The sequence below is a fragment of the Saimiri boliviensis genome, chromosome 10 (assembly GCF_048565385.1).
Source record: "Saimiri boliviensis isolate mSaiBol1 chromosome 10, mSaiBol1.pri, whole genome shotgun sequence".
Classification (NCBI taxonomy): Eukaryota; Metazoa; Chordata; class Mammalia; order Primates; family Cebidae; genus Saimiri; species Saimiri boliviensis.
In genome coordinates this window covers 27,127,102-27,139,114 of record NC_133458.1, presented here as the reverse complement: position 1 = coordinate 27,139,114, position 12,013 = coordinate 27,127,102, and the positions used below count along the sequence as shown (strand labels likewise).

The 12,013-nt window shown below is 42.6% G+C and overlaps 1 pseudogene; it reads left to right on the top strand.

The window, feature by feature from the left end:
* Positions 1-11,583: 11,583 nt before the first annotated feature.
* On the top strand, positions 11,584-11,681 carry LOC120365514 (small nucleolar RNA U13; annotated as a pseudogene).
* Positions 11,682-12,013: the final 332 nt, after the last annotated feature.

Sequence of the window (12,013 nt, the reverse complement as noted above, 5' to 3'; positions counted from 1 at the left end):
ACCACACCAGCAGGGCACGAGTGTAATGGAGCTGGATTAAAGCTAAAAGAGCTGCAAGATGTTCACTTTCTCGGAGGAGGAGTACTCAGGAAAGCCAAAAGACAACAAGGGGGACAAAAATCAAAGATCGCTGAGGAATTGGAAGCCTCTGGCACCAATAACTACAGCAAACATTAAACACAGCCCAACTCCTAGCCAGACGAATAAAATCTCACACTGAAAGCCTATTTACCTCAGTTTCTATTGGTCAATATATCATGTCCAGCTTTAAAACAAAACAAAACAAAACAAAACAAAAAAAACACCACACACACAAGGTATGTTAAAAGGCAAAACAAAACCAAACCCAAAATCCAAATAAAAAACCTTGTCTATAGCTGGGTGTGGCGGCACGTGCCTGTAGTCCCAGCTACTCAGGAGGCTGATGAGGAGGATCGCTTGAGCTCAAGAGTTCGAGGCTGCAGTGAGCTGTGATAGTGCCATTGCGCTCCAGCCTGGGCAACAGAATATGACTTTGTCTCTGGAAAAGCAAAACAAAGCAAAAGCTGTCTGAAGAGAAAAAGCAAGCAACAGAACCAAACTCAAGTATGATACAGATTCTGGAATTATCATGCAGGGAGTTAAAAATAACAATGATTAAAGCTGAGTGTGGTGGTTCATGCCTAAGTTTCAGGTACTTGGGAGGCTGAGGGAGGAAGAGTGCTCGAGCCCGGGAGTTTGAGTCCAGACTAGGCAACATAGTGAGACCCTGTCTCTAGAAAAAAAGCAAAATAAAAATAAAAATAAAATAACAATGATAAATGTGTTAAGTGTTCTAAGGGAAAAGGTAGACAGGTAATGTAAGCAGCAGAAAGATGGAAAGTCTAAGAAAGAATCAAAAGGAAGTGTTATAAATCAGAAACACTGTAACAGAAAAAAGGAATGCCTTTGATGGGCTCACTGTTGGTAAACTAGATATGGCCAAGGAAAGAATCAGTGAAATTGAAGGGGGAAAAACACTTCTCACATTGAAATGCAAAAGAGAAAGGATGAAAAAACCCAGAACAGAACACCCAAGAACTGCGGGACAATTTCAAAAGGTGTAATGTACATGTAATGGGAATGCCAGAAGGAAAAGAGAGAACAGAGCCAAATAGATATTTGAAGTAATATGCTTGAGAATTTTCTAAAATTAATAGACACCAAACACATATCTAGGAATCTCAGGGAAAACCAAGAAAGAGAAATACCAATAGACTATACTTACGCATAACATAAACTGAAAAATAAAAAATGAAGTCTTGAAAGAAGCCAGAGGGAACACTTTATCACTTTACCTATAGAGAGCAAAAATAAAAACCACAGCCAACTTCTTGTCAGAAACTATGCCAGCAAGTAGAAAGTGAAGTGAAGTATTTAAAGTGTTGAAAGGAAAAAACCCACCAACCTAGAATTGTATACCCAGTGACATTATCCTTCCAGAGCAAAGGATAGACTGGGCATGATGGCTCACATCTGTAATCCCAGCACTTTGGGAGACTGAGGCAGGCAGATCACCTGAGGTCAGGACTTTGAGACCAGCCTGGTCAACATGGCAAAACCCCCTCTCTACCAAAAATACAAAAATGAGCTGGGCATGGTGGCACACACCTGTAATCCCAGCTACTCAAAAGGCTGAGGCAGGAGAATCATTTGAACCCAGGAGATGGAGGTTGCAGTGAGCTGAGATCATGCCACTGAACCCCTGTACCCCAGCCTGGGTGACAGAGTGAGACTCTGTCTGAGAGAAGGAAGGAAGGAGAGAAAGAAAGACAGTGAAGGATAAATATTTTCTCAGACAGTCAAATACTGAGGGAATTTATCACCAGCAGATCTGCTCTACAAGAAATGCTTCAAGAAGTATTTCAGTGAGTAGTCAATAGCATGTTAGAAATTCAGATATACATAAAGGGAAGGAGAAGGAATAAATGAAAGTAAAATAATCTTATTTTATTTTTCTTAATTTATCTAAAAGATAACTATTTGTTTAAAGCAATAATACTAGCAATGTATTGTGTGATTATAACATATGGATAAGTGAAATAAATTTCAGCGATGTCGTAAGGGGCAGGAGAAAAAAATTGGGAACACTTTGTTACAAGGTACCTGTACTACATGTGAAGTGGTCTAGTATTATTTGAAAGTGAACTTTGATCAAAAAGTGGTAAAACTTTTGCCCATTTTTTCCCAACCAGACGTGAGGTTACAAAAGCAGAACCTTGCTCATAGTGGTGCTCAGGAAATAGCTTTCACTTCATAATACATAGCTTTCAGGGACAGTGAAATTCTGCAATATCCATCAACATGAATTTAAATACATGTTAATTTTAAAAATCAGACTTTGCCACCCAACACTACGCGAGAGAGGAGGCACTTAGAGAAACAAAGGCACGGCGGTGTGTAAAATACATTTGCAAAATAAATTCACGTAAGAACTTTAGACGGAAGTCTTCAGATGTTTTCATCCTGCATCCCTATAATTAAAAAAAAAAAAACCAGCTTGTCACACCTAACATATGTAATTATGTATTTATAAATTATGTTCAAATGCCACTGCACTCATATATTTTATAAAACACAAAAATAGAAATAAAAAGAATGAGATAAAAATAGAGCTAGTCTTAATAGTTTCTTCCTTTACCCCCTGGTAGAAATGAATGCCTCACTTTGGAAATCACTGGATTTGATTGAAAATGCTTCTAATTCTTGACTCTGATTTTCCTTGAGCTCTCTAATAGCCTTGACTAATCTCATAAACGAATGGCCACCTCTTCAAGTAGACCGGGTAGGCAAACTATGGCCTGCAGATCAAATCTAGCCTCAAGCTAAAAATGGTTTTTACATTTTTAAAGATAAAAAAAAGACCCTTCAGGCTGGGCACGGTGACTTGTGCCTGTAACCCCAGCACTTTGGGAAGCTGAGGTGGGAGATCCCTTGAGCCCAGGAGTTCAAGACTGGCCTGGGCAACAAAGCAAGACCTCATCTCTACAAATTTTTTTTTTTTTTTTTTTTTTTTTTTTTTTTTTTTTTTTTTTTTTTGAGATGGAGCCTCGTTCTGTCGCCCAGGCTAGAGTGCAGTGGCACGATCTCAGCTCACTGTAACCTCCGTCCCCCAGATTCAAACGATTCTCCTGTCTCAGCCTGCCGAGTAGCTGGGACTACAGGCGTGTACCACCACGCCCAGCTAATTTTTTATATTTTTCATAGACACGGGGTTTGACCATGTTAGCCAGGATGGTCTTGATCTCTTGACCTCATGATCTGCCCGCCTCAGCGGGCAGATCCCAAAGTGCTGGGATCACAGGTGTGAGCCACTGTGCCCACCAAACATTTTTTTTTAATTAAAGAGAAAACCAGGCTCTTCAGTAGGAACAGTAGCTCTGTCTTACTTTCTGGATCCCCAAAGCCTAAAATATTTACTTTTTGGCCCTTTCCAGAAAAAAATTTTCTGGCCCCTGTACCGGGAGAGCATATGGGTCACCTTTACCTTTCCTCTACATGGTGAGGTCTTTGAAAGCGCTGCACGGTGCTGTACGGAGACCTTCCAGGTCCAAGGGGCTTGCCTTGGCTGCAGCTGCACCCCTTCCTTCACCTGGAGGCTACCAACCCACTGTCTCACTGGGAGCAGGCCCTCATCCTGTGCTCTCAGGCATCTCATGGTGGTCATTAGGTAGGTCCCAGAGGACCACACACTAGGCATCCACCCAGGGAGCCCCAGCCCCAGCCCACTTCCTCCCAGTGTCTCTGAGGGGTTTAGCAAGTGGCATGCCCTGGCACTCCAACCCATAGCTCTTGCTGCGCTGTGGCTGGTGGCGGTGGGGAGTGATGGGTCTGGCCTCTAGCCAGGCACAGCTGGCGGGGAAGGGGTGGGTAAAGTACAGTTGAGAGGAGGCCAGCTGGGTGCCTGGATGGAGGACGCCATGTGGCAGAGTGTTGCCCAAGAATTATATCAACTGCTGGGCCTATGGCTGGGGCAGGGACATGCGTCCTGGGGGAGACGGAGGCAAGACCTTGGTGTTAGAGGCCTGCATTTGAGGAGACACCAGGGGAGGGAGGTCCCTGGTTGTGGGGGTGAGAGTGAGGTCCAGTAACTAAACATGGGGAGCAGGTCGGAGCAAAGGTTTAGGAGCTCTGGGCTGACGGAGGCAGAGCTGAGCGGAGCAGGCAAGGGTGAAGGCCCAGATGTGAAGGCTTGTTCCCCTGAGCTTTGGGGAGTCACTGGAATGAGTGAAACTACAAATTAGTCAACAAATAGGTCCTGGGCAGTGGCCTGGATATACACAGGATTCCTGGGACAGCACAAATGAATATGACACAGGCCTAGCTTATGAAGACTTTGTGTTTGCAGATGCCTGTAAAGAATTAGAATCTCTGGTGTGTGTGATGGAGGCACAAGGCATGGTTAGTTAAACTGGGGAGATAGGGTCAGTAGGCTGGGGCTCCCCACGGTGGGTGGCCCCGGGCTGGGATTTGCATGAGAAAGTAGATTTTGAACCTCTAGTCCAGAGCAGCATTAACCAGCCTTTTTGGCATTTCATTGTTTTCTTGGACTTTTAATATTCCATTTCCTGAAAGCACCTGCTTGACATATTTCTGAAAGGTGGGATAAGCCTGGAGGTTTTTTGTTAATTAAATCACATTTTGAGTGTACTGGGGGAGCTTCCATGTTAAGAAACAGTGGCAAATCCTCTCGATAATCAAAGAATCCTTTTAGAACGGGAACGATCGTGCTCCTGTTCTGTTTTTAAAGATTACACTCGATGTATGTATTTTCCTAAAGCACCCAAAGGGGACTTTTGGAGACTAACACATAATTTAGTTTGGAACTTTTGTTTGCAGAGATTGGAGCACCTCATTCAATCTCTGGAGACCCCCAGGGTGGTCCCCAGCCAGACGGGAGAATTAATACCTTTAACGAGGAAGGGATTCAGGGCTAGAGTCAGATTTCCTGCAATCTCCCCACTGCGCTCTGTCTAGTTAACTCCTTCACATTTTACTTAACTCGGCTCAAATTCTACTGCTTAGCTGTTTTTTTTTTTAAGCTTTAATTTTGTGTATGTGATCAAATATATATAACATAACATTCACCATTTTGTTGTGTAGAGTTCAGTGGCATTAAGTATGTCTGCGCTGTTGGGTAACCATCACCACCATCCATCTCTAGGACGTTTTCATCTTCCTAAACCGAAACTACATCCTCATGAAACAACTTACCATTTGCCCACTGGCAACCACCATTTCACTTGCTGTCTCCATGAACTGGACTACTCCAGGTATTGAATGCCACTTTTACAACTTCTCTGTAATTTAATGGGTTACACAGCGCATGGTATGAAGAGTCAGAGTTCTACAAGACTTGTAATAAAAAGCAACAGAAGGTCGGGCATGGTGACTTACGCCTGTAATCCCGGGACTTTGGAAGGCCAAGGTGCGCGAATCATTTGAGGTTGGGAGTTCGAGACCAGCCTAACTAACATGGAGAAAGCCCGTCTCTACTAAAAATACAAAACTAGCCAGGCATAGTGGTGCATGTTTGTAGTCCCAGCTACTCCAGAGGCTGAGGTAGGAGAATTGCTTGAACCCGGGAGGTGGAAGTTGTGGTGAGCCGAGATCATGCCATTGCACTCCAGCCTGGGTAACAAGAGCAAAAATCTGTTTCAAACAACAACAACAACAACAACAACAAACAAACAAACCCAGAGATCTGCTCCTCGCTTTCTTCCCAGGTCCTGCCCTCCGGCAATAACCATGTTGAGTTCTTTTAGCCTTGATGTTCAACATTCATAAGACTAGTAAAGTGCTTACATTGCTACTTCTTGATTTTTCAGTTTGGGGCATTTTTTATTGATTCTCACTATAAAAAGTAAATTAACTTTCCCGTATTTCCTTTAAAATATGTTTTATTGTGAAGTATATCATATGTACAAGATCCCGCATAAAACTTCAGTGGTTGTTAACAATAAAATTAATAGCCAGGTGGGGCAGCTCATGCCTATAATCCCAGCACTTTGGGAGGCCAAGGCAGGTGGATCACTTGAGGTCAGCCTGGCCAGCATGGTGAAACCCCATCTCTCCTAAAAATACAAAATTAGCTGGATGTGGTGGGTGGGTGCCTGTAAACCCAGCTACTGGGAGGCTGAGGCAGGAGAATCACTTGAAGTTGGGACGAGGAGATTGCAGTGAGCCGAGATCAAGCCACAGCACTCCAGCCTGGGGGACAGAGTGAGACGCCATCCCAAAAAAAACAACAACAAAAAATCAAATTAAATTAAGTGAACACTCTTACCCTATTGTTCAGCTCACGAACAAGAATGTAACATTGAGTAGCCTGCACATGTCCCTCAAGTACACTCCTTGCCTTTCCTTTTCTAGACAAAACCACTAATCCATGCTCATAATTTTCTTTCTTTTCCTTGTAGTAACCGCATATGGACGTATTCCTAAACGATACGTTGTTTTGTGGATGTATATAAATGGAAACACAGCGTGTGTTCTGACTTGACTTCTTTCACTCAACATTACACTTTTTGAGGTTCCACCATGTGGCTGCATGGTGCTGTGGTTGACCCCTTTTCTCTGCTCTGTTGTATTCCATTGTATGATGACATCTACATTTATTCAGCCAACCTTGTACCTATGTTCTGGTGACATGTGCAAGAGTTTCTCTTTTTATTTTTGTTTTATTTTTTGAGACAGAGTCTCACTCTGTCGCCCAGGCTGGAGTACAGTGGTGCGATTACAGCTCACTGCAGCCTCTACCAGGTGAAGGCCATCCTCCCACCTCAGCCTCCCAAGTAGCTGGGACCACAGGCGCACACCATCACACCTGGCTAATTTTAACTTTTTGTAGAGATGGGGGTCTCACTCTGTCGCCCAGGCTGGAGTGCAGTGGCGTGATGATGTTGAGTTTTCTTGTTTAAGAATATAGCATACTGTTAGATTTGTTTGGAATGCTAGCAATTTCCAATAGTTTTCTAAATGTCTCCATGAAGTATGGAGGCCAAAGAAACTCCATCTTGGATGCTAATCTGCCATGTTGACTTCTGGTTGCCCCCAGATCGGAGAAGGTCTCAGGATTTCCAGTTTGTCTATTGTTCCTTGTGTGGGAGTGTGTGCTTGTCGTGAATCCTGCCCTCGGCTTGGCACAGGCTTGATGCTGTCATACTTCAACCGTCCTATACATCCCTTCTGAGTTATCCTGTCTCTGTGGTATGGGCCATGGGTCCGGCGGATAATGGCGCAGGAATCCACCAGCTCGCTTCACCAATACCTAAGACACAGACATGGCTTCTGTTTGTAAGTCCCTATTAAATGTTCCTTTCTAAAAAACAGATTTGTCAGCCTCTTTCTTGGATCTCTCACATTCTTAAGACTTTGGGGGCAGGTTTGCATATACCTGCTTACTTCAGAACAGGGAGGATTGCACATTGCTTGTTAGAATTATTACCGATTTTTTTTTTTTTTTGAGAAGGGGTGTCCCAAGTAGCTGAGACCACAGGTTCATGCCACCATGCCTGGCTAATATATTTCTATTTTTTGTAGGGACAGGGTCTCCCTATGTTGCCCAGGCTGGTCTTGAACTCCCGTCCTCAAGCGATGCTCCCTCCTTGACCTCCCAAAGTATTGGGATTACAGGCATGCACCACTGCACCTGGCCATGTGCTTTCTTTTGTTAGCATTTACCTGGAATATATTTTTCCGATTCTTGAATTTAAGTCTCTCTGCGTTCTTATGTTTTGTTCTGGTTTTTTTTTTTTTTTTGAGGCAGAGTCTCACTCTGTCGCCAGGCGCCAGGCTGGAGTACAGTGGCACAATCTTGGCTCACTGCAGCCTCCGCCTCCCGGGTTCAAGCAATTCTCCTGCCTCAGCCTCCCGAGTAGCTGGGACTACAGGCACACGCCACCATGCCCAGCTAATTTTTTTTTCTATTTTTAGTAGAGACGGGGTTTCACCATGTTGGCCAGGATGGTCTCGATCACTTGACCTCGTGCTCTGCCCGCCTCAGCCTCCCAAAGTGCTGGGATTACAGGTGTGAGCCACCATGCCTGGCCTGTTCTTAGGTTTTAAGAGTGCCTCTTGTGAAACCATATAACTGGTATTTTTTTCTTTCTTTCATTTTTGAGACAGTCTCGTTCTGTCACCCAGGCTGGAGTGCCGTGGCATGATCTTGGCTCACTGCAACCCCAGCCTCCCAGGTTCAAGCGATTTTCCCACCTCAGCCTCCTGAGTAGCTGGGATTATTCCCACCACCATGCCCAGCTAATTTTTGTATTTTTAGTAGAGACAGGGTTTCACCATGTTGGCCAGGCTGGTCTCAAACTCCTGACCTCAGGTGATCCACCTACCTTGGCCTCCCAAAGTGCTGGGATTACAGGCCTGAGCCACCACACCTGGCCATATAGCTAGCATTTTAAATAAATCATATTGGGCTGAACACAGTGGCTCACACCTGTAATCTCAGCATTTTGGGAGGCCAAGGTGGACAGATCAAGAGATCAAGAGAGGTGAAACCTCGTCTCTACTAAAAATACAAAAATTAGCTGGGCGTGGTGGTGCATAACTGTAGTCCCAGCTACTCGGGAATGTGAGGCAGGAGAATTGCTTGAACCCAGGAAGCGGAAGTTACAGTGAGCCGAGATTGTGCCACTGCACTCCAGCTTGGCGACAGAGTGCGACTCTGTCTCAAAAAAATAAATCAAATAAATACATAAATAAATAATACTGATTGTTTTTGTCTTTTACTGAAGAGTTGAATCCATTTACATTTAGTATTATTGCAGCTATATTTAGGCAAGTTTCTTCTTTTTATGCCCTTTCAAATGGTTCTACTTTTTTTTTTTTCTAGGCTCTGGGGTATTTTTATGTTCTACTTTTAAAAATTCCTTTTTGTAGACCTGTTTTCCTCATCTTCTTCTGGTTTCTGTCTCCTCCTTCATCTCGTTTCACCTTTACCCTTGCTACCTGTTTGGAAGTTAAAGCATTCGGCCTGTTCTTCTAGTTCTTGCTCTAGCTCGTTGAACATGCATATTTACCAAAATCTGAAAAATTATCAGTATCTCTCCTTTCTCCCAACAATTCTGGGACCTTAAGACATTTTAACTCTGATGACTCACTTGCACATAACATGCCATTCTTGTCCGGGACTTAAAACGTTGGTGTTAGATGATGCCGGGAAAAATATTTCCTGAGATTTCATAACCACAAGTAAGCCCCCAACCTGAGTTTGTGGTTTAGGTTTATGCTAACTATGCAGGCCAAATAACAACCTTAAACTATTTAATTTAGAGTGGTCTCAGGTTGGTAGTGTCCCCAGCAACTTACAGAAGTAAATGCAAATCTCCTCAGGAAGAACCCACCTTCAACCTAGGCCTCAAAGGAGTTCTACAGATAAATGTTCAAGGAAAATGACTGGTTCACAGACATGCGACATGAGAGAAAACGCACCATGAATGAGAACCAGCGGAAAGAATATGCAGCAGAAATGGGCTTAAAATGTCTAGGAATTGTAATTATCTGACACAGAATATAAAATATCTGTCTTATACATTTAAAGAAATAATTGACTGATTCTAAAATAGATAAGAAATTCAAGTCATTTGGGCTTGAATAAAAAAAAAATCAAGTAGAACTTCCAAAAATGAAAAATGAATACCATATTCTATTGACTATAAAACAGGATTGATTTGATAAGATGCATCATAATTTCACGTACCATCAAAAATACTGCTGATTGTCATTGCACAATGCCACCAATTGTAAGATGTATCCTGATTTTAGTAGTGTTAAAATGTGAAAAAAAAGGTTGCAGAATCAATGAACTGTAGCAATTGAAATGTAAAACTTCACAGATCAATTAAATTACAGATTAAACACAGCCAATGAAAGAATCAGTTAACCGGAATAAAGACACAATTTTTTTTTTTTACAAATAAATTATTCAGAATGTAGCCCAGAGAGGCAACACAATGGAAATAAAACAGAATGGTTGTGAGTCTTGGGGGCTAGAACGAGGCGGAACGAGTCAAAAATTCCAGATGAAGGTAATAGAGTGGAATAGGGGCAATGTTTAAAAATATAATGGCTGAGAAATTTGGAAAATAGTGGAAAGCGAGTGATAGAGTAATACTCAGATACAGGAATTCAAATGATTCCCAAGCAAGACAAGCAAAACAAAAATCCATACCTGGACATATGATGTTGTATCTCAAGAATACATGATAATAAAATTGTGGAACATCAAAGGCAAAGAGAAGATCTTCAAAGCAACCAGGAACAAAGAGAGGTCACCTTCTGAAGAACAGTAAGTCAACAAACTGATTACCTTTTAGCAGCAAAAAGCCAGAAGACTGTAGGATAATATTTTCAATGTGTTGCGAGGAAAACAGTAATCAGTTTAGAATTTCTATCCCAAAAACCCTTTCAAGAATGGGAGCAAAACCTTCCTTTCCTCCCCTCCCCTCCCCTTCTCTTCTTCTTTCTTTCCTTCCTCTCTTTCTTTTCTTGCCTTTCTTCTTCCTTTCCTTTTTCTCTTTCTTTTCTTTTAGACAGGTTTTTGTTCTGTCACCCAGGTTGGAATACGGTTCACTGCAGCCTCAAACTCCTGGGCTCAACTGATCTGCTTGCTTCTCGAGTAGCCAGGACTACAGATGCATGCCACACCATGCCCAGCTAATTTTATTTTATTTTATTTTTGCAGAGATAGGATCTCCCTGACTTGCCCAGGCTGCTCTTGGACTCCTGGGGTCAAGCAAACTCCTGGGCCCCTCTTGCCTTGGCCTCCCAAAGCACTGGGATTACAGGCGTGAGCTGCCACACCTGGCCAAGAATTGTCAAATAAATAAAAACAGAAACCTTCACTAAAGGAAGGTTTGAAAAGACAGATTTGAAGCGGCGGGAAGATGATTCGAGATACATGGTACATGCCAGTAGGAAAATCAAAACCTTCAGCATTCTGAGTTCTCCGAGGCAAAGCTTGCTTACCTCTTGGGTGTCTGTCTGGCTTTTCCTTCTTGTTGGGATCTGTGGATTCTTACTTTTTTGCCAACCCAGTGAAGGCTTTAAAAAGTTGTTACTAAAAATATTTTATCCTGTATTCGAGTTTTTCATTTGGTTAGGATTGCTAAGGTATCTAACCCACCCACCTGCAGGAAATAAAAGCCTTCCAATAAAATTTCTAATTGAAGGAAACTCTCCTTCAGTCTATATGGAGCCCACGTCACCCATCCACATGGTACGATGCACCTTTCCCTTGTAGCACAAACAGGAGGTATATTTTTACACTTATCTGGAGTCAGATGGGCTATCATTATGTCTCCAGGTCACTCATTATCTGCATGCTATTTAAATTCATAGTCTACTTACCCCTTTAGAAATGTAAGGGCCAGGTATGTGTTGCTTTCTATTTTACTTCAGGACTTTACTAAGGGCCTGGCACATAGTAGGTATTCAGCGGAAATTTACTGAGTAAATGATTAGCTGAATACTTAATTATGAGTGAAAAGCCAACATGAGGTATTAGGTCAAGCATAGCTATGTGTCTGCTTCAAACCCAGCTATAAGCTGGTAATTGTAGTTCGTGAGCATAATTGGGTGCTCACGCACGCATGTGTGAGATGTGTCGCCCTCAAACCTTGTTACGATGTCAGCACATTACCCGTCTAATATGAGCTCAGAGGAAGAAAAACCAAAAACAAATCCAGCTATTGGAGACGGTTCTTTCAGGGTTGGTGAATTCCCACAGAACTCTGTTGTCCAGTATGGTAGCCATTAGCCACATGTGGCTATTTAAATTTTATTTAAATTAATTAAAGTTAAATAAAACCCCAAACTCAGTTTCTCAGTCACACTAGCCACATTTCAAGTGGTTAATGGCTATCCTCTTGGACACAGAACATTTCCATTGTCAGAGAACGTTCTATTGGAAGCTGTGTCATAGAATTCTCAAAAATTCCTGCTTCTCTCTCTCTCTCTCTTGCTCTCTCACTCTCTCTATTCC